The sequence below is a fragment of the Argopecten irradians genome, chromosome 1 (assembly GCF_041381155.1).
Source record: "Argopecten irradians isolate NY chromosome 1, Ai_NY, whole genome shotgun sequence".
Classification (NCBI taxonomy): Eukaryota; Metazoa; Mollusca; class Bivalvia; order Pectinida; family Pectinidae; genus Argopecten; species Argopecten irradians.
In genome coordinates, this window is record NC_091134.1 from 15,071,006 (window position 1) to 15,095,377 (window position 24,372).

At 34.5% G+C, this 24,372-nt stretch overlaps 1 protein-coding gene and 1 pseudogene across 1 annotated transcript in view; one reads left to right on the forward strand and one right to left on the reverse strand.

Moving 5' to 3' along the window:
* LOC138318720 (retinal rod rhodopsin-sensitive cGMP 3',5'-cyclic phosphodiesterase subunit delta-like) overlaps nucleotides 1–24,372 on the reverse strand; it is a 108,333-nt gene that overhangs the window by 18,140 nt on the left and 65,821 nt on the right. The gene's annotated exons all lie outside the window — the stretch shown is intronic.
* Nucleotides 9,417–18,549, forward strand: LOC138308151 (peroxisomal targeting signal 1 receptor-like; annotated as a pseudogene).

Sequence of the window (24,372 nt, forward strand, 5' to 3'; positions counted from 1 at the left end):
ACATGTAAGTATAAAGTGAAACTCAACTTCAATGTCATTAGCATTATCTAGACCTCACACAACCTTTGAATTCTCTGACGATTCCTATATCTCCCTTGTTCAATATCTAAGTTATGTGAACTAAGTCTTAGACGTGCAATATTCTTCGTATATGCATCAATAATTGATTTCATTGAAGAGTTAATTTATCTATAAGATGTCTATAAAGAAACCTCTTCGATATCGTTTGTATACTTGAAACTAGTATATATATATATACATATGTATACAATTTATGCCTACATCAAAACTCTGTCTATGATCTGTCTTCTGTCTTAGTCACTAGCCTACTGGAATGAAAGGAGAATGAGTGAGTGTGTGTGAGCAGTTAATTATATAAATTAAATAATATTTTAATGAATTAATTAAATTATATACACCATCATGGAGAAGATTTATATAGGCATAGCCTGTTATCTAATCCATTTATATGTATTTGCATATAATAAAATTTGTTGAAATGAAATCGTAAAATCTATTCTCAATAATTTTATTAGAAACATAGATGTAGACGCGTTCCATAATTAAAATCACAATAAAACCCATTTTACGGATGTCCTAACCTGCTTGACAGTAAGACAATAGCAAAACCCCCGATGTAGTCCGCCAAATAACAAATTGCCTGCGGCTACAGTCAGGTAATTCTAATTACAGGTCAGTTCGATGAATGACGCTTGATTGTGTACAGGTAAATAACATCCTTGTCTAGGTATTACATAACCATCAAACCAATGGCATGGCAAACCACATGTAGAAACGTATTAATTAATGTATGTCAATTATATATCTCGGTCAGCATGTTTGTGATGATCGGTGCACGTACGTCTAGTATCATATATATATACGACCTTGATACTCATCTTTCTTGCTTTAATTATTGCAGTTAAATTTATTAATGTGTCACACATTTTTACACAACATATACAATTAAAAAATTATTCTTCAGTGGTAAAATGCCCAGCCAAGTTATTTAGTTGCCGGTGGAGGATATTAAAGAAGAAATATCAATGCATTATTTTCTCGGCGCGCAATGAGAATAAAATAAAATGATTTGACGACAAGCTGAGAATGAAATAAAATGATTTGATATCACGCAGTGTCCCGACTGTCTATGGGTTATTTACAATTGTAACAATTACTAGAACCAGAGATTAAAATAGTGATTAAATCTCTGCTACAACGAAGACACTTTGTATATTTATTAAAAATATTTACAAAAACATTAGTCCTCCTTCATGAAATGTTAAAGATGCTCCACCGCCGACAGAGCATAAATGGTATTCTTCATTTGAACAATAATTGGTGTTTAATCATGTATATATATGTCTAATTAACACAAAAAATAATATAAAATTATTTCTTTTGCCTTTGGTGCAATCAATACTTCATTCCATATAGGATATAGTGCCACGGAATTTTTTCGGGATGCAAATAATTATTTTTTATATTTTTAACTTGAAGTATAATTAGAACTTCAAACTTTTCAATGGTGGTATTGGTGTAAAGTAAGTAACTTTTGTAACTGAAGAAAAATATCAAATCGTCTGATCCTGTTTTTGATAGTGAAAAAACACCATTTGTCAGCGGTGGAGCATCTTTAATGGATTTGTATGTTTAACTCATTGGAAGTTTCTAAACTAATGATGCAGAATTATCACTACAAAACTTACTTCATATAAATTACTATACTTAGAATCTAAAAATATCGTAATTTGAAATTTGTGTATCAGGGATGGCAATACGTTTGTATTTTATGTATATATGTTTTAAACATTGTAAATGTGAAAGTTGAAGTCTTTACTGGCATAAATTTCATACTTTCGCATGCTTCTACAACGTACGATGTTCAGGAAATTGATATATATCACGGCTATCGGAAATTAGTATATTTCAATGCATTTGTATCTATATTATATTGTATTTGTATGTTTGAAATATGATAGAGGGGATGAGTGAATGGTTGGATAATACATGTATAAGAAAAAAATTATTTAGATTAGGTTTGGGTTATTAATGGGATAATCTAGAACATTGAGTTTAATTAAAATCAGAATATTTAATAATTTTCAAAAAAAACGTTTAGAATTTATCAATTCGTCTCCTTGTTCTTTGTTTGAAACAGTATTAAAGTATACCTGTGCCGATTTGTTATTTCCGTACGGCATTAATTAGTGTCATACTGTGATAATTGATATTTCCAGCGGTACTCATAACGGCTGTATCTCCATTTGCCCACTTTTTATAATCTGATTGTTATGACAAGGATTATAGTCTATTTCAGAGAAGTAAACCTGGATTTACCTGTGTTTTACCTGTGAATTTCACCTGTGCGACTGTACTTATTCCATAAGGGTATCATTTACGCATAACATGTACATGTATGAAAATTTTATTACAATACAATAATACGATAAAATATTTTATTTATTAGAGTGTCACACATTTTTACAACAGGGTAAAAAACAGCCATGATAAATAATTTACCAATTAGAATAAAAATGCCCAGACAGATCTGACTTACGAGACACTTAAAAGAATATATACATATTTAAAAAGTATCAAATTATCCAGTTAAAAAAATCGAACCTTTCCGAAGTAGAATATATTATAAAAAGTCATCCTTAGCTATAAAATTACTGTTTTTTTGGGAAAATTGCGTGTTCAAACTATCTGGAGGTTTACTGTATATAAGTTAACGAAATTTCAAAATCAGCAAAACTTTCTCATTGTTCTTCAGTTATAGTATAACATTCGCATTCTCTCAAACAATTTGCAGTCTGCAGAAGTCTATCTTCTGTAGAAATGCTTAGGTTTTTTATAGGGTGATAAAAGTGATGCACATTGATATATAATATAATACATATATTATCAAATTATGCTTTACTAAGTTTTGCAGGCTACTGTAAACAAAATATATCTCAATTAATCCAAATATTACATTCTGACTAGGCAAGGTAGTATTTTATCACCCTGGCTGTATACATTGTTTATCAATGATCTTTTGGAAGAATTATGTAAATCAAAGTCTTCACTAATGATAGAAGATGTTAAGTTACCTGTCCCACTCAGGCTGACGATATTGTACTTTTATCTTATACTAAATGTAATCTAGATGTTTTGATGAATTTATGTTATGGATATAGTTGTAAATGGAGGTTTAATATAAACTTGGTTGTCCTGATATTGAAAATGTACTTCACAAATTTAGAAGCACTTGCTTCTCGTTTTTAAATGGAGGCTTAATCGCTAATTCGATAAACCCTCTCATTGGTTTGAAGCTATTTCGCTCTATCACACTTCCGTGCAGTTTATTTGGCTCGGAGTTATGGTTTTCATTAAGCTCGAAAGATTGGTCGCGGCTTGAAATAATTCAACATTTTTGTGCCAAAGTCATTCAGGGGTTTCCTTTAAGAACTAGATCGGACATGGCACTTGGTATGTTGGGCCTTATTTCTTTGAAGGCAAAAGTCGAACAGTCTAAACTTCATTTTTTTGGTTCGATGTGTCGTCTGAGATTTTCAGCTGCAGTAAAACAGCTATTTCTGTTAAGGTTATACCAGAAATACCTTGGTGTTTATAAAAGTACTAAAGGTGTCATTAACGACATCTGGGTTATTATTTTTAAGTACGGTATAGAAGAAGACTTGAACCTATTTCTGGAAGACGGGTTTTTCCCTTCCAAACAGTCTTGGAAATTGTTTGTCAAAAATGCTATTTATTGGAAAGAACAATCTGAATGGCATGTGCGCCTTAGCAATTGTGATGATTTTAGTCGATTTAAATGTTTGCATGGATCACTTCGTCCGTCGTCTCTTTGGTTTCTTTGGAAACACTTATCTTCTTTTCAAGCTAATATTTGCAGTAGAGTAGCAAGTCTGTGGTTGTTAAGCCCACGTTGTGAGCTGTTATGTGCGAAATGTAATGTGATATCTCATGATGCTTTAGCCCATTGCTTACTTGATTGTAAACATCAAGATCTATTTGATCTACGTGATGAATTCTTTACAAATATCGTGAACAATTTTCCAGTTGAGTTATACGTAAAATTAGACAATTTAGATAGACACGAACTTATTTGTGTCTTATTAGGGTACATCCCTGATTATATACAGGAACTATTACCGGATGATGGGTATTCTATAAGATTTGCTGACGTTTGTTTTTGCTTTTCTGTGAAAGCTGCTGAATTAGCGTTCCAGTAAATATGTGTACATTCTTACATTTATATCATGATGTCTTTGAAGATGTCAGTTTGTATTTAATCATTTTTCCTTATTGATGTATTGAATTTTCCTTTTCTCTCTATATATATTTTCCTCTCAATTTTCTTATAATATTGTCCTGATTTATGACGTCAAATATGTGTTATTTATGTAATCGCTTTCATTTGTCTTTTTGTCCAATCCTGCCGAAATAATGTCCGATCCTGCCTTATTAGAGTTCGATGCTACCTTTTTAAAGTCCGATCCTGCCGAAATAAAGTCCGATCCTGCCTTTTTAAAGCCCGATCCTGCCTTTTTAGAGTCCGATCCTGCGGAAATAAAGTCCGATCCTGCCTTTTTAGAGGCCGATCCTGCCTTTTTTAAAGTCCGATCGTGCCGAAATAATGTCCGATCCTGCCTTATTAGAGTCCGATCCTGCCTTTTTAAAGTCCGATCCAGCCGAAATAATGTCCGATCCTGCCGAAATAATGTCCGATCCTGCCTTTTTAAAGTCCGATCCTGCCTTTTTAAGGCCCGATCCTGCCTTTTTAAAGTCCGATCCTGCCTTTTTAAAGTCCGATCCTGCCTTTTTAAAGGCCGATCCTGCCTTTTTTAAAGTCCGATCGTGCCGAAATAATGTCCGATCCTGCCTTATTAGAGTCCGATCCTACCTTTTTAAAGTCCGATCCTGCCTTTTTAAAGTCCGATCCAGCCGAAATAATGTCCGATCCTGCCGAAATAATGTCCGATCCTGCCTTTTTAAAGTCCGATCCTGCCTTTTTAAAGTCCGATCCTGCCTTTTTAAAGTCCGATCCTGCCGAAATAAAGTCCGATCCTGCCTTTTTAGAGTCCGATCCTGCCTTTTTAAAGTCCGATCCTGCCTTTTTAAAGTCCGATCCTGCCGAAATAATGTCCGATCCTGCCTTTTAATAAAGTCCGATCCTGCCTTTTTAAGGTCCGATCCTGCCTTTTTAAAGTCCGATCCTGCCTTTTTAAAGTCCGATCCTGCCTTTTTAAAGTCCGATCCTGCCTTTTTAAAGTCCGATCCTGCCTTTTTAAAGTCCGATCCTGCCTTTTTAAAGTCCGATCCTGCCTTTTTAAAGTCCGATCCTGCCTTTTTAAAGTCCGATCCTGCCGAAATAATGTCCGATCCTGCCTTTTTAGAGTCCGATCCTGCCTTTTTAAAGTCCGATCCTGCCTTTTTAAAGTCCGATCCTGCCTTTTTAAAGTCCGATCCTGCCTTTTTAAAGTCCGATCCTGCCTTTTTAAAGTCCGATCCTGCCTTTTTAAAGTCCGATCCTGCCTTTTTAAAGTCCGATCCTGCCTTTTTAAAGTCCGATCCTGCCTTTTTAAAGTCCGATCCTGCCTTTTTAAAGTCCGATCCTGCCTTTTTAAAGTCCGATCCTGCCTTTTTAAAGTCCGATCCTGCCTTTTTAAGGTCCGATCCTGCCTTTTTAAAGTCCGATCCTGCCTTTTTAGAGTCCGATCCTGCCTTTTTAAAGTCCGATCCTGCCGAAATAAAGTCCGATCCTGCCTTTTTAAAGTCCGATCCTGCCGAAATAAAGTCCGATCCTGCCTTTTTAATCCGATCCTGCCTTTTTAAAGTCCGATCCTGCCGAAATAATGTCCGATCCTGCCTTTTTAAAGTCCGATCCTGCCGAAATAAAGTCCGATCCTGCCTTTTTAAAGTCCGATCCTGCCTTTTTAAAGTCCGATCCTGCCTTTTTAAAGTCCGATCCTGCCTTTTTAGAGTCCGATCCTGCCTTTTTAAAGTCCGATCCTGCCGAAATAAGTCCGATCCTGCCGAATAAAGTCCGATCCTGCCTTATTAAAGTCCGATCCTGCCTTTTTTAAGAGTCCGATCCTGCCTTTTTAAAGTCCGATCCTGCCTTTTTAAGTCCGATCCTGCGAAATAAGTCCGATCCTGCCTTTTTAGAGTCCGATCCTGCCTTTTTAGAGTCCGATCCTGCCTTTTTAAAGTCCGATCCTGCCTTTTTAAATCCGATCCTGCTTTTTAGAGTCCGATCCTGCCTTTTTAAAGCCGATCCTGCCTTATTAGAGACCAATCCTGCGGAAATAAAGTCCGATCCTGCCTTTTTAGAGTCCGATCCTGCCTTTTTTAAAGTCCGATCCTGCCTTTTTAAAGTCCGATCCTGCCTTTTTAGAGTCCGATCCTGCCTTTTTAGAGTCCGATCCTGCCTTTTTAAAGCCCGATCCTGCCTTTTTAAAGCCCGATCCGATCCTGCGTTATTAGAGTCCAATCCTGCGGAAATAAAGTCCGATCCTGCCTTTTTAGAGTCCGATCCTGCCTTTTTAGAGTCCGATCCTGCGGAAATAAAGTCCGATCCTGCCTTTTTAGAGGCCGATCCTGCCTTTTTTAAAGTCCGAATCGTGCCTAAATAATGTCCGATCCTGCCTTATTAGAGTCCGATCCTGCCTTTTTAAAGTCCGATCCAGCCGAAATAATGTCCGATCCTGCCGAAATAATGTCCGATCCTGCCTTTTTAAAGTCCGATCCTGCCTTTTTAAGGCCCGATCCTGCCTTTTTAAAGTCCGATCCTGCCTTTTTAGAGGCCGATCCTGCCTTTTTTAAAGTCCGATCCTGCCGAAATAATGTCCGATCCTGCCTTATTAGAGTCCGATCCTGCCTTTTTAAAGTCCGATCCTGCCGAAATAATGTCCGATCCTGCCTTATTAAAGTCCGATCCTGCCTTTTTAAAGTCCGATCCTGCCTTTTTAAAGTCCGATCCTGCCTTTTTAAAGTCCGATCCTGCCTTTTTAAAGTCCGATCCTGCCTTTTTAAAGTCCGATCCTGCCTTTTTAAAGTCCGATCCTGCCTTTTTAAAGTCCGATCCTGCCTTTTTAAAGTCCGATCCTGCCTTTTTAAAGTCCGATCCTGCCTTTTTAAAGTCCGATCCTGCCTTTTTAAAGTCCGATCCTGCCTTTTTAAAGTCCGATCCTGCCTTTTTAAGAGTCCGATCCTGCCTTTTTAAAGTCCGATCCTGCCGAAATAAAGTCCGATCCTGCCTTTTTAAAGTCCGATCCTGCCTTTTTAAAGTCCGATCCTGCATTTTTAAGGTCCGATCCTGCCTTTTTAAAGTCCGATCCTGCCTTTTTAGAGGCCGATCCTGCCTTTTTTAAAGTCCGATCCTGCCGAAATAATGTCCGATCCTGCCTTATTAAGAGTCCGATCCTGCCTTTTTAAAGTCCGATCCTGCCTTTTTAAGGTCCGATCCTGCCTTTTTAAAGTCCGATCCTGCCTTTTTAAAGTCCGATCCTGCTGAAATAATGTCCGATCCTGCCGAAATAATGTCTGATCCTGCCTTATAAGAGTCCGATCCTGTCTTTTTAAAGTCCGATCCTGCCTTTTTAAGGTCCGATCCTGCCTTTTTAAACTTCGATCCTGCCGAAATAAAGTCCGATCCTGCCTTTTTAAAGTCCGATCCTGCCTTTTTAGAGCCTGATCGTGCCTTATAAGAGTTCGATCCTGCCGAAAAAAAATCCGATCCTGTCTTTTTAGAGTCCGATCCTGCCTTTTTAAAGCCCGATCCTGCCTTATTAGAGACCAATCCTGCGGAAATAAAGTCCGATCCTGCCTTTTAAGAGTCCGATCCTGCCTTTTTAGAGTCCGATCCTGCCTTTTTAAAGCCCGATCCTGCCTTATTAGAGACCAATCCTGCGGAAATAAAGTCCGATCCTGCCTTTTTAGAGTTCGATCCTGCCTTTTTTAAAGTCCGATCCTGCCTTTTTAGAGTCCGATCCTGCCTTTTTAGAGTCCGATCCTGCCTTTTTAAAGCCCGATCCTGCCTTTTTAAAGCCCGATCCTGCGTTATTAGAGTCCAATCCTGCGGAAATAAAGTCCGATCCTGCCTTTTTAGAGTCCGATCCTGCCTTTTTAGAGTCCGATCCTGCCTTTTTAGAGTCCGATCCTGCCTTATTAGAGTCCAATCCTGCGGAAATAAAGTCCGATCCCGCCTTTTTAGAGTCCGATCCTGCCTTTTTAGAGTCCGATCCTGCCTTTTTAGAGTCCGATCCTGCCTTTTTAAAGCCCGATCCTGCCTTATTAGAGTCCAATCCTGCGGAAATAAAGTCCGATCCTGCCTTTTTAGAGTTCGATCCTGCATATAAAGGAAACAAATTACATCTCACACTGTCCTGCTTAACTATAATGGAACCTATTGAGTAAAAGACATAATAATAATATTAATTATAATTGATATATAAACGTAGAAAATATAGTACAAATCAAAGTCCGTTTCTGCGCAAATTTGTATACCGTATTTTTTTTAAAAATTCAAGCTACTTTACTTTTATTTTGTGCAGTACATTAAACTTCTCGTCATAGTCCATACATACCGGTATTGGTTGTATAAAATAAGGTGTAATAGACGTAATAACTAAGGTTTTCATATAATATTTTACATTTCGGTAAAAACAATAAATCAAAAAGTCTGTTTCTGCCCGATCCTGTAAATCGTCGTTTTGGACCATTTAACACTTATCTAAGCCAGCGCAATGTACATTGATAAATTTTCCCTTTTCAGTTCATACATATATCAATTAGTTTAACTAATAATGATATAGTTATTCTTATTAAATCTAATTAAAAGTAGAACACGATTTATGAATGTTTATATTAACGAAAGACCTATCCTGCCCGGTCGTATATATATAGAGTCCATTTTATCCGAACTGCAAATTGCAATTGATCTTTGTGCCGTTAGTATTACGTGGATTTTGTGAAAATACCTATATATTTCATATTTATTTATCAAGATCATAGTCATATTAACTATTTTGAATATTTTTTCTCTGATTTAAATTAACAATCAGTTTTAAAATTGACCGATCCTGCTCGGTAATTTTCTGTCCGACCATGCAAGAAAAATATGATTTTTTTTATACTTTTTTTGGTCAAATCGGTCCAAAACAAATTAATAAAACTGATATCTACACTATTATTTAATACATATTTATCATTTTAACGACTATTTTGTACTCCGATTCTGCCCGATTCTGCCCGATTCTCCGATTCTGCCCGACATAGGTATTTAGCACGCTGATAAGTCCAGGACCCACTATAGACTAATATATAGAGATAAATATTAGTCTATAGTGGGTCTTGGACTTATCAGCGTGCTAAATACCAATGTGTGAAGGAGCGTAATATGTAAACTTTCTTCAGTCTCTTTCAGTTTCATAGTTACGGATAGATTTTCACGATATATCTAGATCATAACAAAGTTATCGTCTCAAAACTTACATTTGTATTAGGTATCTGATAAAATTATTGTTTACAGTATGTAAATAAATTATTGTTTCATTGGCACACAGATACCTTCAAGATGGCAATGAGAAACTTGGTTGAAGGGGAGTGTGGTGGAAGTAACTCCTTGATGAAGTTGACCAGTCATTTTACACAGGACAAGGCACTTAGACAGGTAATACTACCCATTAAGTGCCTGCATGCTTACATTTAATGAAGACGAATATGCTGAAGTTGTATCAAAGTTCTTCTGAATTGAGTTCTTCTAATAATTATTGTGACATTCATAAATTCAAAACAGAACTGGAAGATATTTTAATCAACCATTAGAAGGTTGGGGGAAACCAATAAGTTATGTATTATATACAAACTAGAGAATTATACCCAAATTGGAGTGTGGATTTGATTACTAAAAAGATAGAAATGCTTTCAAATGAACTTTTTCCAGATATTTTCACAAATTGCATTTATTTAACTATGATAATTAACACAAATGTAAGAATTAGATTTATTTACATGTTGGAAAGTATTGAAAATAGATGCAACACTTTGAGAAAAATTTGAAAAAAGTTACTAAGTAACATGCTATTATAGGTTAGATTCCATATAACACTTAAAGAGATGGTTTTCCCTGACCTGATTAGATTGAATAAAAGCCAATTATAATATATAATGTGCTGTGCATTGTCGACAGAAATGTTATAATCTGAACCTCAATGTAAAAAATGTGAGAATTCTGGATAACTTGTATATATATATGGATAATAACTTAAACCATTTTATAACTAATAGATTGTAGTGGTGGTCAGAAACTTGTAGGATACTTTAATCTCTCTAAAATTATGTAGAATGCTTTTATAATTACAGGTAAGTCTCTCAAATTTAATATTTTATGTTGCTTGTTAAAAACAACAAACAACATAAATTTGAACTTCTGTCTTGCTCAAATATATCTATTAATTAAAATGTCTGTTTAGGGTTACATTGGCAAAAAAATAGGGTTTGTGGGGAGGATTTTTGTTTCTTTTTTTAGTGTCTTTAACTCTAAAATGATGGCCGAAACCAGAGTTTGAGGTAGAAATCCATACTTTTTATATTTTTTTTCTGTGAAAAGTGTGAAAAAAATTAATGTCAGGGGTAAAAAATAAGGGTCGGTCGGGTAAACCCTAAACAAACATTTTATTATTTTTTTTTGCCTAATTTACTTATATCATAATAAGATTAAATCTCCATATTCAAATTTTAGTTTTATTAACTATGATTTACTTTTAAATGATGATGTCAACATCATAGTAAGAAACTGTGTCACCATATTTTATTATGTCCCTGTTGTAGTTAATTATCCCCAATATGAAAACTACTTACTAGAATAGCAAGTGCATACATGTATAATTTTCCACTTGCTTACAAACTATAATAGCAAATAAAATAACCATTAATTCAAGGTTTGAATTATGTCACTTTGGTTTAGACCAAATCTGTTCCCCACACATTTTCTGTTTCTGAGCTTCAAATGATCATATGTGGAGATTTTCCTTATTATTGGAGGTTAGAAGACTGAACTTTATTGCTTTTATGAACCAGATGGTATTAATTGTCAGTTATTGTTTTAACTGTAAAATAATATAGGCTGGTCTGATAAATGTAACATTTGTACTATGTATTAAAGCTAAAGATGCTACACCGCTGACAAATGGTATTTTTTCACTATCAAAAACAGCAGCAGATGATTTAGCATTTTTCTTCAGTTATTTACTTTACGCCATTACTGCCATTGAAAAGTTTGAGCTTCTAATTTTACTTCAAGTTCAAGATATGAAAAAATAAATAATTGCATCCCGAAAAAATTCCGTGCCACTATATCTTATATGGAATGAAGTACTGATTGCGCATGACCCAAAGGCAAAATAAATTATTTTATATTATTTTTTGTATTAATTGGACTTTTGTATACATGATTAAACACTCATCATAGTTCAAATGATTAATATCATTTTTGCTCTGTAGGCGTTGGAGCATCTTTAACTAAGGTGCATGTTCAGTTTTTGCTCATTTGCTAATTGAATTGTGACAAATAATATTACTAACCCTACTGGATTTGTTTTTGCAGGAAGGTCTTGGGAGGCCCCAATCCCATTTAGGAGTGGTAAGTATTGTTTTATATTTAACATTGTATATCACTTTGACTGAAAACTAAAGTTACAAAAGAATTTGATACTTGTATATATATTGGTGGAAAAAAAATTTTATGATGTGTATAGCTCATTTCACCCCAATATACATATACAATTAGTTTTGTTGTGTTGACTACGTACACAAAAATAATTCTGGATCAAAATGGGATGTTGTCAAATCCTCTTGTCAAATGTAGTGATAATTAGGATCTGTATTTTAATCATATTGTCTAAAAACAGAAAATCCCATCCAGTAAAACTATACCAGTTCCATACTTGTATTTAATAGTAATAAAATAAGTTTATTTTAACATGATATATTTATTTATTTTTTTCTTTTAACAGGCAAACCGCCCAATTACAGAAATATCCGAGCATGAGGTTAGTGGTGTAGTATTGTATAGGGTGATCTTTTTTCAGATATGATAGTGATGTACAGTCAAAACATTAACAGAATAATCTTATGAGAAAGTCAATGTTGATCAATAAAAGAATTACTGGTATAATCATAAAATAGTATAATGTACATGAATTCATGATCCGATAATAAGATTAAGACTACTTTCTAAAGTTTTTTGGGATCCCAAATATATTGAACTGTGTATAGATCACTTTGCTCTATAGATAATTTATATTCTTTGTTTATTGAATAGCCTTTTTGATTTTGGTATTTCAAAATTCTTGATAATATAGTTTGATAAGATGCATCATATACAAATATTCTTTTCTAGTTGGTGGATGAGTTCCTGTCAGGGCCGAGGACATCTATGGCTCCACAAACGTTCCACATGGGTGGGCTGTTACAGGAAATGAGAGAGATTGAAGAAGCTGAATTAAAATATGCTCCACAAAGAGGTAAGTGCCGAAGCAGTAGCTTGTATAGGGCAAAGCAAAACTGCTATATAAGCCATATATATTATTTGGTTGGGAAGGTGAATGAAACACATGCAATGTATGCATTTATCACCATGTAGAAAACATTCACACCTTGAAAGGCTTTTGAACATTAAGCATAAATTAAGACCCCTCTCATAAATATTTGCTTTAATTTGGCAGTATTCTGTATTTTTTTTTTTTTTTGTAGTTATAAAACTTGGTTATTATCCCCCGCCCAACAAAGTTGGCGGGGGATATACAAATGGGTTCCGTCCGTCCGTTTGAATGGTTTCCGGAGCATAACTCTAAAACCAGTAGAGATATTTCCATGAAACTTCATACACACATTGGTCTTATGGTCTAGTAGTGCCTTTTGCTATTTTTAGATTTGCATTTTTGCATTTTTTCCGTAACCATGGAAACATTGCTGAAAATATCATATTTTTGTACCAGGTTTGTTTCAGGAGCATAACTCTAAAACCAGAAGAGATATTTCCACGAAACTTCATAGACACATTGGTCTTATGGTCTAGTAGTGCCTTTTGCTGTTTTAAGGTTTTCACTTTTTGTACTTTTTTCTGTGACTATGGAAACATTGCTGACAATTGCAGATATTTGTGTAAGAATCATTTCCGGAACACAACTCTAAAACCAGCAGAGATATTTCCATGAAACTTCATAGACACATTCTTATTATGGTCTAGTAGTACCTTTTGCTATTTTTAGGTTTTCATTTTTTGCACTTTTTTCCGTTACAATGGAAGCATTGCTGAAAATATCATGGTAAATGGTAATTGTTACTTTGCAAAACTCCACCCATCTTTGTGTATATAGTCTAATATAAATGTCAAGGCTGTATACCTGATTCAACAATTGCAGCCCCTCTCTACTTGAATTATACTCCATCTTTCTTTAGCTCAACTTCCTTTTTCCTGTTTTTTTTTTCATACACATAAGTCTCCACAATCAAACTTACTTCAGCTTTGATATCTCCATTGGCGGGGGATCTGAATGACTATGTCCTTGTTGCTATTTGCTTCAGCCCTAGGGATTGCTGAGCTGGCCTCACAAGACAATTGGGCATCAGAGTTTCTGACCGACGGAAAGGATGCTGGTCACCAGGAATGGGCTGATGATTTTATGTCACAGAAACCTGCAATCTTACCATCCACCGATGTCAAATGGGCAGAGGACTATCTCGATCAGTCTGAACACAGGCCCTGGTTGGTATAAAATTCGAACTTTGAAATTGTACAAAAGTACATGAATTGTTATTTAATCTGAAACACAATACATCAAATGTTATATTTTGTAAACTGGAAATCATATTTATATTCATGTAACCAAAATTTGATTTATTTATTGTTCTTCATTCAAATATTCTTTATAATATATGGCATTATGTTAAAGTTCATTTAACTTGAATGTTCAGGTAAGATTGATTACATTGTGATGTTCCATAATCTTCACTCACTATAATTATCATATTATTGTATACAATATAGATTTAGATGTTGTTTGTCATTAAACTTATTTCTGACATATCAGAATTAACAACTAAGCCAAAAATTATTAATGTTGTATGATGTTGCATTGGTACAAATACCAGTAAATATTCTTTAAATATTACATTTCTGAAATATTTGAATGACACCAGAATATTTTTACAGGACAGAAGAATTTGAGAAGGAAGTGTTGCTAGATGACTCTAAGTGGGTGGAAGACTTTAGTACAGAGCAGACCAATGATGCTGAACTATCTCAGACGGCCAAGGAACTAGTGGGAGGTATTGATGATCCCAAACTCGCAAACTCTGAGGTAGGCTATAGCCTGAAATGTTTGTTATATTACCTTTTGAATTTATACAAAATTTAAATTGTCCTTTTAGATTTCGTAAGTGTTAACAAAACATGAAAATATGTTGCAGTTTTCATTTTGATAGAGTGACATATTTTTTTTTGATCAACACTTAATTTGATGAAGTTCTGTTAACAAGGCTTGATAAGATATTCACTGCTTTTAGCCTTTCCTTATAAACAGAATATCCTCCTTTCCCATTTTCCAGAGAGCCCTTGCATTTCTCTTGTACCTAATCTTCCCAAGCTTTCCTCTCCATTGGATTTACAGTTAGTTTATAGCATGTGCTAATTGCAAATACATGGGACCTATTTAGATTTATAATTAAATTCATTTTAATTATAAGGTTCTATGGTCTAGTAGCAGACCACTAGTTCAAATCCTGGTATGGCGTGATGTTGTATCCATAATAAACAGAATATCTAGATAACTTCTAAACGAGCCTTGTGATTGGACAGTTCAAAGTGTTAATGTCATCTGACTGCTATACACGGTGAAATGGTAGCTCATATTGTTACCGTTACCGCTTAGGGATTAAGGAACTAGCTGCTAAATGCATAAATCATCATGATCATCAGTACTATATTAATTTCTTTGGTTTGTTAGAAATAGCCATATAATCAGTTTACCTATATATATTCATGAACACAAATAAATGACTTAATCTTCATATCATCAAAATCATAGACATTTTTTACTTCTACTCATCCCTTAACTTTAACATTTTTTAGTCAATCATGATCAGCATGAAGAATGATTAAAGTTCAAACTTTGGCTTAGTAGTATGAGTTTAGCGAGTAAACTTGACATGGTGTACAAATTTATCCCCAGTTTATGAAGTTTGTGAAGAGGATAGGCGATGGAGAAATAACAATTAAAGATAACGAGGTTGTAGAGAAATCGTCCGTGGACCGGGCTGATGATTGGGCTCAGGAATTTGTAACCCATCAGGTACTACCTAGCCTAGATACACACCTCTCCTCCCCTACGCCGAGGCTTTTTGTCTCTCTCCTATTGTGCTAGTTCAGCTTCTTTCTCCTTCATGCACATCACTCATCAATTGTATGTCTGAGAGTGGAGTAAAATCTGAATTAATCATTTTAAAATAATTTATTGTTGTCAACTGAAAAATCTTTTTTTAAGTCATAAGACTAAAGAGGTTGTTTAAGTCTGTTTGAAAAATACATTAAGTTAATAGTTGCATGCTCTTGATATATCAAGATATGAACTATTGTCTTTTTTTCTGCTGTGTTAAAAGGTCAGTGGAACATACAAATTGATATAAAGTAGTTATTTGATTGTTTCAAATTCAGATGAAACTTAAGCTAGCTTCACATGCATTTCCAATTCATCAAATAAAGTGTAATCTAGCTCAGTGACATTCTCCTATTTAATTACTTTCCATCAATGAATGATTCTTATTTCATCAAAAGCAATAAATACTCTGTTATGAAGATCAGACACACAAATTTTGTTTATATGAATATTTAATTTTTTTGCTTGCTACATATAGAGCTATACTGCATAATTTCTTCTTTGTTGTGAATATTTTGTTTTAATTTGTGTTGTTGCCGTTGTCTCTTTTCGGTTATTGTTATAAATTGTTGTGTAATGTGTTATAATAATTTGTTTTATTGTTACCTCTATTCATAATTACTATACTATGGCATTGTCTTAAAACACGCAATGCTGCTTTATATGTAAATTCACCTGTCACTTCTACATACCTATAAACTAACCAAGACAAAGTGAAGTCCATGAGGGTATAACTGACACCCAAAACGTTACCATTATGACATCACTAATGTTGACACGGTAACATCAAAATGGCTGTTCCATCTTGTGGATTAAATCGTCATTGATAACAGTTTTCCTTGTCTAACTTAAACAATGTTAATGTAGAGATCCCCGTAATGGGTTAATAATGTAAATATAGGCTAGCGCCCATTATGAAGATTGTCTGCAAAGCTCTGGCATCTATATAGACCATAGATTTTGTAGGAAGACAGTTTAATGCTAAAATGTCATTTCAGAATAAGATCAATTTGAAACAAGGAATATTGACATTGTCAGTGTTTTTGTCCATTGTTAATAATTTGTCCTTTGTTAGTCATTTTCTATTGGACAATGTGAGCACAATGACTTGTCATTGAGTTAAAAATGTCTGTGAATAGATTTTGACAAACTTCATCAAATATCCATGAGACCTTAATTCAATTTGATAATTGAACTATATGATATCTACTCATAATTTCAAAGATTAGCATGGAGAGCATTTTCTGAAATATCTCAGGTGACAGTTGAGTCTACTGTGGACTAAAAATATGAATTTTTGAGTTCCAAATCACCCTCACTCCTGTCCATTACTGCTTAATACAGCATTGCTATTTTGACTCCTTGATAAGTGGTCATTTATATATTTGTAACTGGTATGATTAAATAATATATTATTATATTCAAAAACAAATTATGCTAGTTTCGTTTTTTACCTCAGGAATTACATTAGTTATAATCAAACCCATAGTTCTACTAATGCTATTGTGCTTTTAGCAAATTCTTTTTAGGTCTTAATACAGTAAATCATGTACAGTTACAGTTAGTAGTTGCAGTATTTCTAATGTGAAGCATTTCTTGTATGTACTGACAACTGCGTATTTCTCCTTCAGACTGCTGGTAAGTCTGTGGTGGACCAGTGGGAGGAAGAATTTGCTGAGTTAACAGGAAGTAGAAACACTGCAGATGAGGACTTCTGGGAGAAATTACAACAGCATTGGGAGGATGTAGATAAGTAAGTATCTCAGAAACATTTGGTTCGACCTTGGTTTATATGGTAGCCAGTAAGCTTGATTTCATCTTGATTTAAATATGTGTAACATATGTATGTGTAACAGCAAGATATTCTCTCTTGGTTGTCTTCAATTATCATGTAATATATATGGTATACCTGGTATTCTTGCTGTTTTTTCCAGAATTTGTCTGTACCTTTACCTGTATTTATGTTTTCAGAACTAGAGAAGATGGCCATCCTTGGCTGACAGAGTTCGAACAGTCAGAGCCTTATAAGGTAACATTTTAGATTTTTTTTTTAAAGTTTTAAGAGGGATGAGAGGTCATCTAAATAATGATTGGATTTATAGAATCCCTATCTAGAGGGTGCAAAACAAAATCACAACTTGAGGGGTAATTCATGTGTGTCAATTGCCCTGAAGAAAAAAATATGAGACAATAGCCTTAAAAAAAGAATTTTCACCGAGACATAGGTATTTCAAAAGTACAAGTATTATGAGGTTAGTGATATACAACTTTAAGACAATAGTATTATACCCTCTTTGCAGGTTAACATGTTTGAGAATTAATGAAAGATTTTTGTTTTATTTTTTTCCCCAAATTAAAATTATTTTAGTACCTAATTTATCTTTCAGGCATATGAGTTTGAACAAGAAAAATCCTCCTGTTGGGATCCACCCTGATCCGTTCCAGGCGTGCAAAGGAGAGTATACTAAGTGTGAAGGAGAGGAGATAATTCCACAATTGCTTGGGTTTTTTTACCCTTTGGTTTGATGGTTGCTGTACGAAAAAACGACCCGCACATGGAGGTTCAGAAAGTCTTTGACGCATAACACTGGTTTATCGCCATATACAAACGTAGTAGATTAAAAACAAATGGGCTTGTCGAATTGCCCACAGTTTACGAAAGCAAATTAATGATATTTCATTTCGATTTTTTTTTCCCTTGTCCAATTTTGCATATAGTTTAAGGTCAATGGACTTCTGTACGGGATGACAATTATCTTTAAATTTGAATTGAGGGTTAATAATTTACTGTCTGTTAGAAGTGGATAGGGATAATGTGTCTCCTGCTTATGATGGATCTGCACTGGTCATATGTAACAGAAATTAGTCAACTTTGATAATGCTGTCCACAGTTATTATAAATGCAACTCAGAATTTATATCCTTTTAAGATACACTTTTATACAGGTATATTTATACTAAATACTGATGTACAATTCTTGACAGATTGTAATGTATAGGTATACTTACTTTGCATTGACAGGCCTGGCAGTTCCTGGGCACATCACAAGCAGAAAGATGAACAGGAACCTGCTGCCATAGCTGCACTAAAACGGTACTAAACAAAGTTTTAAAATGTATTCAGAATTATATAAGTTTTGATTTTGCTTGCCTACTCAATAAATTGTACACTATGTTTATATCAACTGATTGAGAGAAAAAATATTTACACAAGATTTAAAAATGTTTTGTGGAATAATATAAATACACTGTATAAATGTATTAAAAAAATACAATAAACTTCTTTTGAGCACAATCATAACTCAGAAGGCTTATCAACACTGAGAAGAAATCCTGAGAAACTTTAGAGTATGATGCATTATACACTTGATTGTACATTCAAATGAAAGATATTTGTCAAGAAATAGAAAATTCTCTTATTACAGAATATTGATATTAATCATCATTTTGGTGTAAGAAAGTTCATGGTAAACACATTTTACTGTAGCATGGAATTATTATTTACATGTAACTTCTATCCTATGGTGTCAAGTGATGTCTGGGATCTGAGTCTGGAAACACTTGACAGCCCTCATGCCTAGGCGGTGAGCTACACCTAACGAGTCCTCTGGCTTCACATGCATGTCATGCCCTGAAGTCCTGGCTAAAACACAACCCTAAATATTCAGCATTGATCCCAGGAGAGCTGGGGAACGAACCCAAAGTCTCCTCCTACGTGTCAGGTAATTCATTGGAGGGGGTAAATCTGCGTCTGATGAATAAAGCTCATTACTTTAAGTGAAAGCCAACCATGGTCTAGATTTGGAAATATTTTGGATTGTGTGGTTGAGTACACTTTATGTATGTCTTCCAAATGTTTGTAGTTGGCACGTTTTGTTTTTGTAGCTTGATAACTGCACCTACTTTGTTTGTTTTATATCATTAGCAAAAAACGTTTTCGGGGTATATTAAATTGGGCTCTGTCCGTCTAAGATGCTATTCTGGACTACAACTTAAAAGGCTATTCAACTAAGCTCCATGAAACTTTCTGTATATATCACACTAGTGCCCTAGCTGTATCTTTTGCTATTGGTTCAATAATTTCTCAGTTATAATGGAAACATTTCCAAATCTAATCTAGCACAACACCAGTCTCTATTTAGATATTAGACAACCATGAAACATGCATAGGTTCTACATCAAAATAATACTGTGGGATCCAGGGGTGTTGCTATGCTCTACGGCACCTTGCTAAAAAAAAAAATTCGATATTGTTTTATTTCATCAGGTAAAAGACATAATTTATTACTACTATGATCAGTGGTGCAGCTGTTGTTATCAGTCAAATATTATTCTTTCTGAAAACTTCAATGCATGATATAGGGTATATTCAACCCATAAATATGATCATGAAGTTAAACTTTTTAATCTTCACATGCTCAAAATAAAATGTTTACAATTCGACGAGAAATATGCAATATGGTACCAACTCTTTGCACCCTGTCCAACTTGTAACTAAATGATGGTAAGAAAAATCAACCCAAATTGCCTTATGTTCTGAAAAGCTTTTGATTTTGTTACTTTGGGCAGACAAGAACAGCCATACCGTGAATCTAAAAGATATTGCTATGTTCAGGTGACGCGGCCATTACTACTCTCTGCACTGAAAGCTTTACATAATCAAAAGAAAATTTGTTTAATGGTAGAGGGTTTTAATGGTTTGTTTATCTCAACACTCATATTACAGTAAACCTTTGGTTAGTTCGAACAAAATCAAATGAAATATTGATGTCCAGTTGGAAAATCCGAAATTAAGCTTCAGGTCGAAAAAAATTTGAGTTCGAACTATCCGAGATGAAATCAGTAAGAAATCAGTTTGAGTACCGATGTACACTAGCATAAGCAATGTAGGACGAGAAAATCTATACAAACGTATATAGATTTACTGATTTACCTCAAAGGAATAATATTCAATCTATCTCGTAAACATGCAGCATATTTATTTGTGAATTTATAATTAATAATTTGAGCGAATATGCCGCATGCATTGTGCACGTAGGAGAAGACCCCAAAACAGCACCGTGCATGATCGCGGCCTGAGATAGAAACTTTTATTCAAAAAACAGAAAATTCTACTAAAAGATCTTTTTTATATTTTCGTAACAAACGTTAATTAGTCTAATTATTTAGTTTTTTCATTATTTAAAGAAAGTCCAGGTGAATTTATGAAACTGCTATTGAAGATATCTTGTTTACATTCCGTTCGTAATATTAGGTCACCATCGCACTGTGACTGTCAGATTATCCAAAACCACCTGATTGCACAATAATTGTCTGCTTCTAAAATAATACACGATACTAGTTTTAAGCTGAAAAAGCTACGTAATGATTCTATTGTTTAATTTGCCAACAAGTGGATTGTTTGGGCTAGAGCTAAATATGTAAACACACCCACTTGCTGTAACCCAGCGGCTGGCTTTGAATGCCGCTGTGACACCTCGCAACTTGGCCTGTCCAAGCAAGTGTGTGGCATGTGTTTACAGGTTTTAAATCCTGATCATGACGCGCTAACATAAAGATATTCACTGAAACTGCCATTTTTTAATGTAGGACTTAAACTGATAATATAGTGTCTAGATTTGGACTTTTGTAGCAAACATTGGTGTTTTCTTCCATGTGTTTCCAAGCAAGTACATCGAGTTCAAATTTACAGTGTAAGGTCAAAGATTTAGTAAGATTAAATATTTCGTCTTGCTGGATTCATTTGTGTACGAGATATCGGCCATTGATTTATTTTATAACTGTAAAATGTTTCATTAATTTCAATTATCTATGTCGTCATGGTCATTGTATATGTTCATTTATACAATGCTTAGAATTCGAAACATTTTTGTTGCAATATGCAAAATGTATATCATCATTTTTAGGACCCCTATTTGCCGACAAAATCTTACCTTTCGTTCATTTATTGACGTGTCTGAGCCATTGATCCGAAATAGGATTGATTTACTAAAAGTCAGTGTTCAAATACGAACTAGAGCTAAAAAAATATCAATTTATCTGGATATTAAAAATGTGCGTTGTTCGAACTATCCAGAGCGATTCGAATTAGCCAAGTTTACAGTAATTGGAAATATTTCAGTGGCAGTCGCAATTAATTTTTTTTCCATATTGTCTGGTACATTTCCTTTTGCAAATCTGTTATCTGCTTGGCTATTTATGAGAATGACAAAGATAACACTTTGGTGTACAATAAAACCATTTCACATGCGTTAGTTACAATACAGTTTATCAAAAACAAAAAAATTTCGCACTGTATAAATACATTAGAAAAATTTTCTAAAAGGTGGTATTAGCTACATATCAGCCTCCGAGTTTTCTCTAACATAATTTAAGCTATCTCACTACCCTTTCCTGCACTCTTATTATCATCACTAGTTGACTATCGCTAGACACAAACAAGGCTTACTAGTCAAAACTTCGTTATTTATTAAATCAATAATGAATATTTTCCATGACGAGTGTATCATTGATAGAACATGAAAGTTGTTGCTGCTATTCTTTGAATTTTTATGTTGTAGAAATACATGTAATGATCATTCAACACAGACTACCAGTGTTGACAATTGCGGTGAACCTACATAAATGGGACATAATTTGCTCCTTATCATCAAGTAAATGTAGTAGGGATAATTTTAGTTGGATCTACATATACCATTGTGGATTTCTAAACTACAGATCAGAGCATGAAGAAGTCAAAGTTTTATATATACAGGCTGCAAGAATGTTTCTCCAAGGATATTGTGCGATGTTTCAGGTATGTGTCATACTGGCAATTTAAAGAAAAACAGTAGAAAAACCCTCAATTTTGACAGTTTTTGACTGCTATTCAGTTGATAAACAAAATATTTTTGCATGAAGATACCTTAGTGTTTGAGTGTCAGCGACATATTGTATGCTATTCAGAACATCCAAATTTTTCTGGGCTCATGGTATTTTAGAGGTCAAAGGCGTGAAAATGTTTTATTGTTTAAGTCCAAAATAAGTTGATATTAGAGTGGAATGGATATGCATGTATTTGCATGTAGGTAATCACAGGTTTGTAACTTTCAGCTTCAGAAAACAGTGGATGTTTCTACAGTAAAATGTACAGTGTGAGAGTGTTATATTTGTTTCTTTGAAAAGTGACTGTCAGTGACAGAGCAAGTCTTCCTGAGTGAAAAAAACCTATATTCTATCTTTGGCATGGGACAGAAATCCAATATATGTTGATATAGGTAGCCGTGTGGATTAAGATCTCAGATTTAGTCTGTCATTATCCCACCTTTTAACTACAGAGTGGTAAGGTCGCTATTAAAATTCATTGGCTATTTTACCACATGGCTACGAGGTAGCTATTTACATTTCAATTGTCATTTGCTAATATGTCATCCATTACAAGAGTGAATCTGGGGGTGCTGTTTGAAACTCAGTTGGGAGAGAGTACGTGATATGGCTGACGACCAGTTCTCTCAGCTGCTCTGCAAGTCAAACCAAAGGTAATTTTTATAGATCACTGGAGAATTCAACTGCAGCAAGCGCCGACTGCAAATAAGAGATTATCGATACCTTATGTTATGAAGAAAGTGCCTTTGTCATAACATGGTTTTCTTTGGCTAATCAAAACTTAAACTCATTCAGACAGTCTAACTATTTTGCTATAATATAAAAGGCTAAATTGCAATTAAGTCAGAAAATGTTTATATCATTTCAAGCCAGTCATTTACAATCTTATACTTCAGGTGAACAAAAAATATTCCCTTCACTTATTTAGCATGTGATCAACCTTAAACTTAGAATATTGATCAATATTTTAGGCTTACTGGGCACCACAATAAAACTCTAAAGTTATGATGAATGATGCGTTGCTATGGAACTAGTTGGGAGCTACCCTATGCCATGGTAACCGACTGATGAGCATTGGAGGCCTAACATCATGTCCTAAAGGGGGATCGCACTTGGGCAATAAACGGTCCCGATACATCTGGGTCTCCCTGTATCACTCATGTTTGCTCATAATAAAGTACAACAATGCTGTAATGTACTTTCATCGAATAACAACCTGATGATTGCCTCATCATAACAGATTCACAAGATTTCGCAAAACAAATATTTATGTAAAAACCTTAACATCTTCACTTATGCATAATGATATATGATTTACACGAAAGAAATCCCAGTGATAGATGAATTGTGTAAAGTTAAGAGTTCCAAAGGAAAATTTATATGCCTAAGTGCACCATGTACACAATATATTGGTTTTTTAACTACTTCCTGATCTGATTATCTGTCACCTATTATAATGTGGCATGTAAATCATAATTTTTCAGAGAGGCAGTTGAAACATTTCCTAACCGCTTATAATATTCAGAGTCAAAGTCACGGACTAAAGATACCTCAATTGTGATGTCACAAAAACAATTGGAGTACTTTACGAATGGCTGTTCGTTGATGGGTCGTCCCGATCCTTTACGAAATCTGTGATAAAAATGACTTAGAACGATTGAAACAAGGAATTTGGCATGGATCAATAGTCAAACTACTAGTGGTCGGATAGTTTATGTAGTATTCCCTCTGATTTTCAAAGCATCCACTTGATGCTCATAGAGTCTCTAAAGCTTTGCCCGGAGTACTACGTATGATGCTCAGTGAGTGAAGAATAAAAGACAATAAATCACTGTAGCAGGCTGCAGTTTTTACTCAGGATCCTCATCTGATAGTTAAATCCTTATTGTAAATACCGCTATTTCTCACAAAGAATGCCTGAAGGGATCTTTCTCAAATATCATATGTAAAGATCACTAGGACTCTAGATTGTAACATATGGGTGCATGAGTTTGGGGGACCTTAGATATCGGTCTGACAAGCTGGGCCGACTTAGTTATGTTTTTAAGATGCCATGGTTT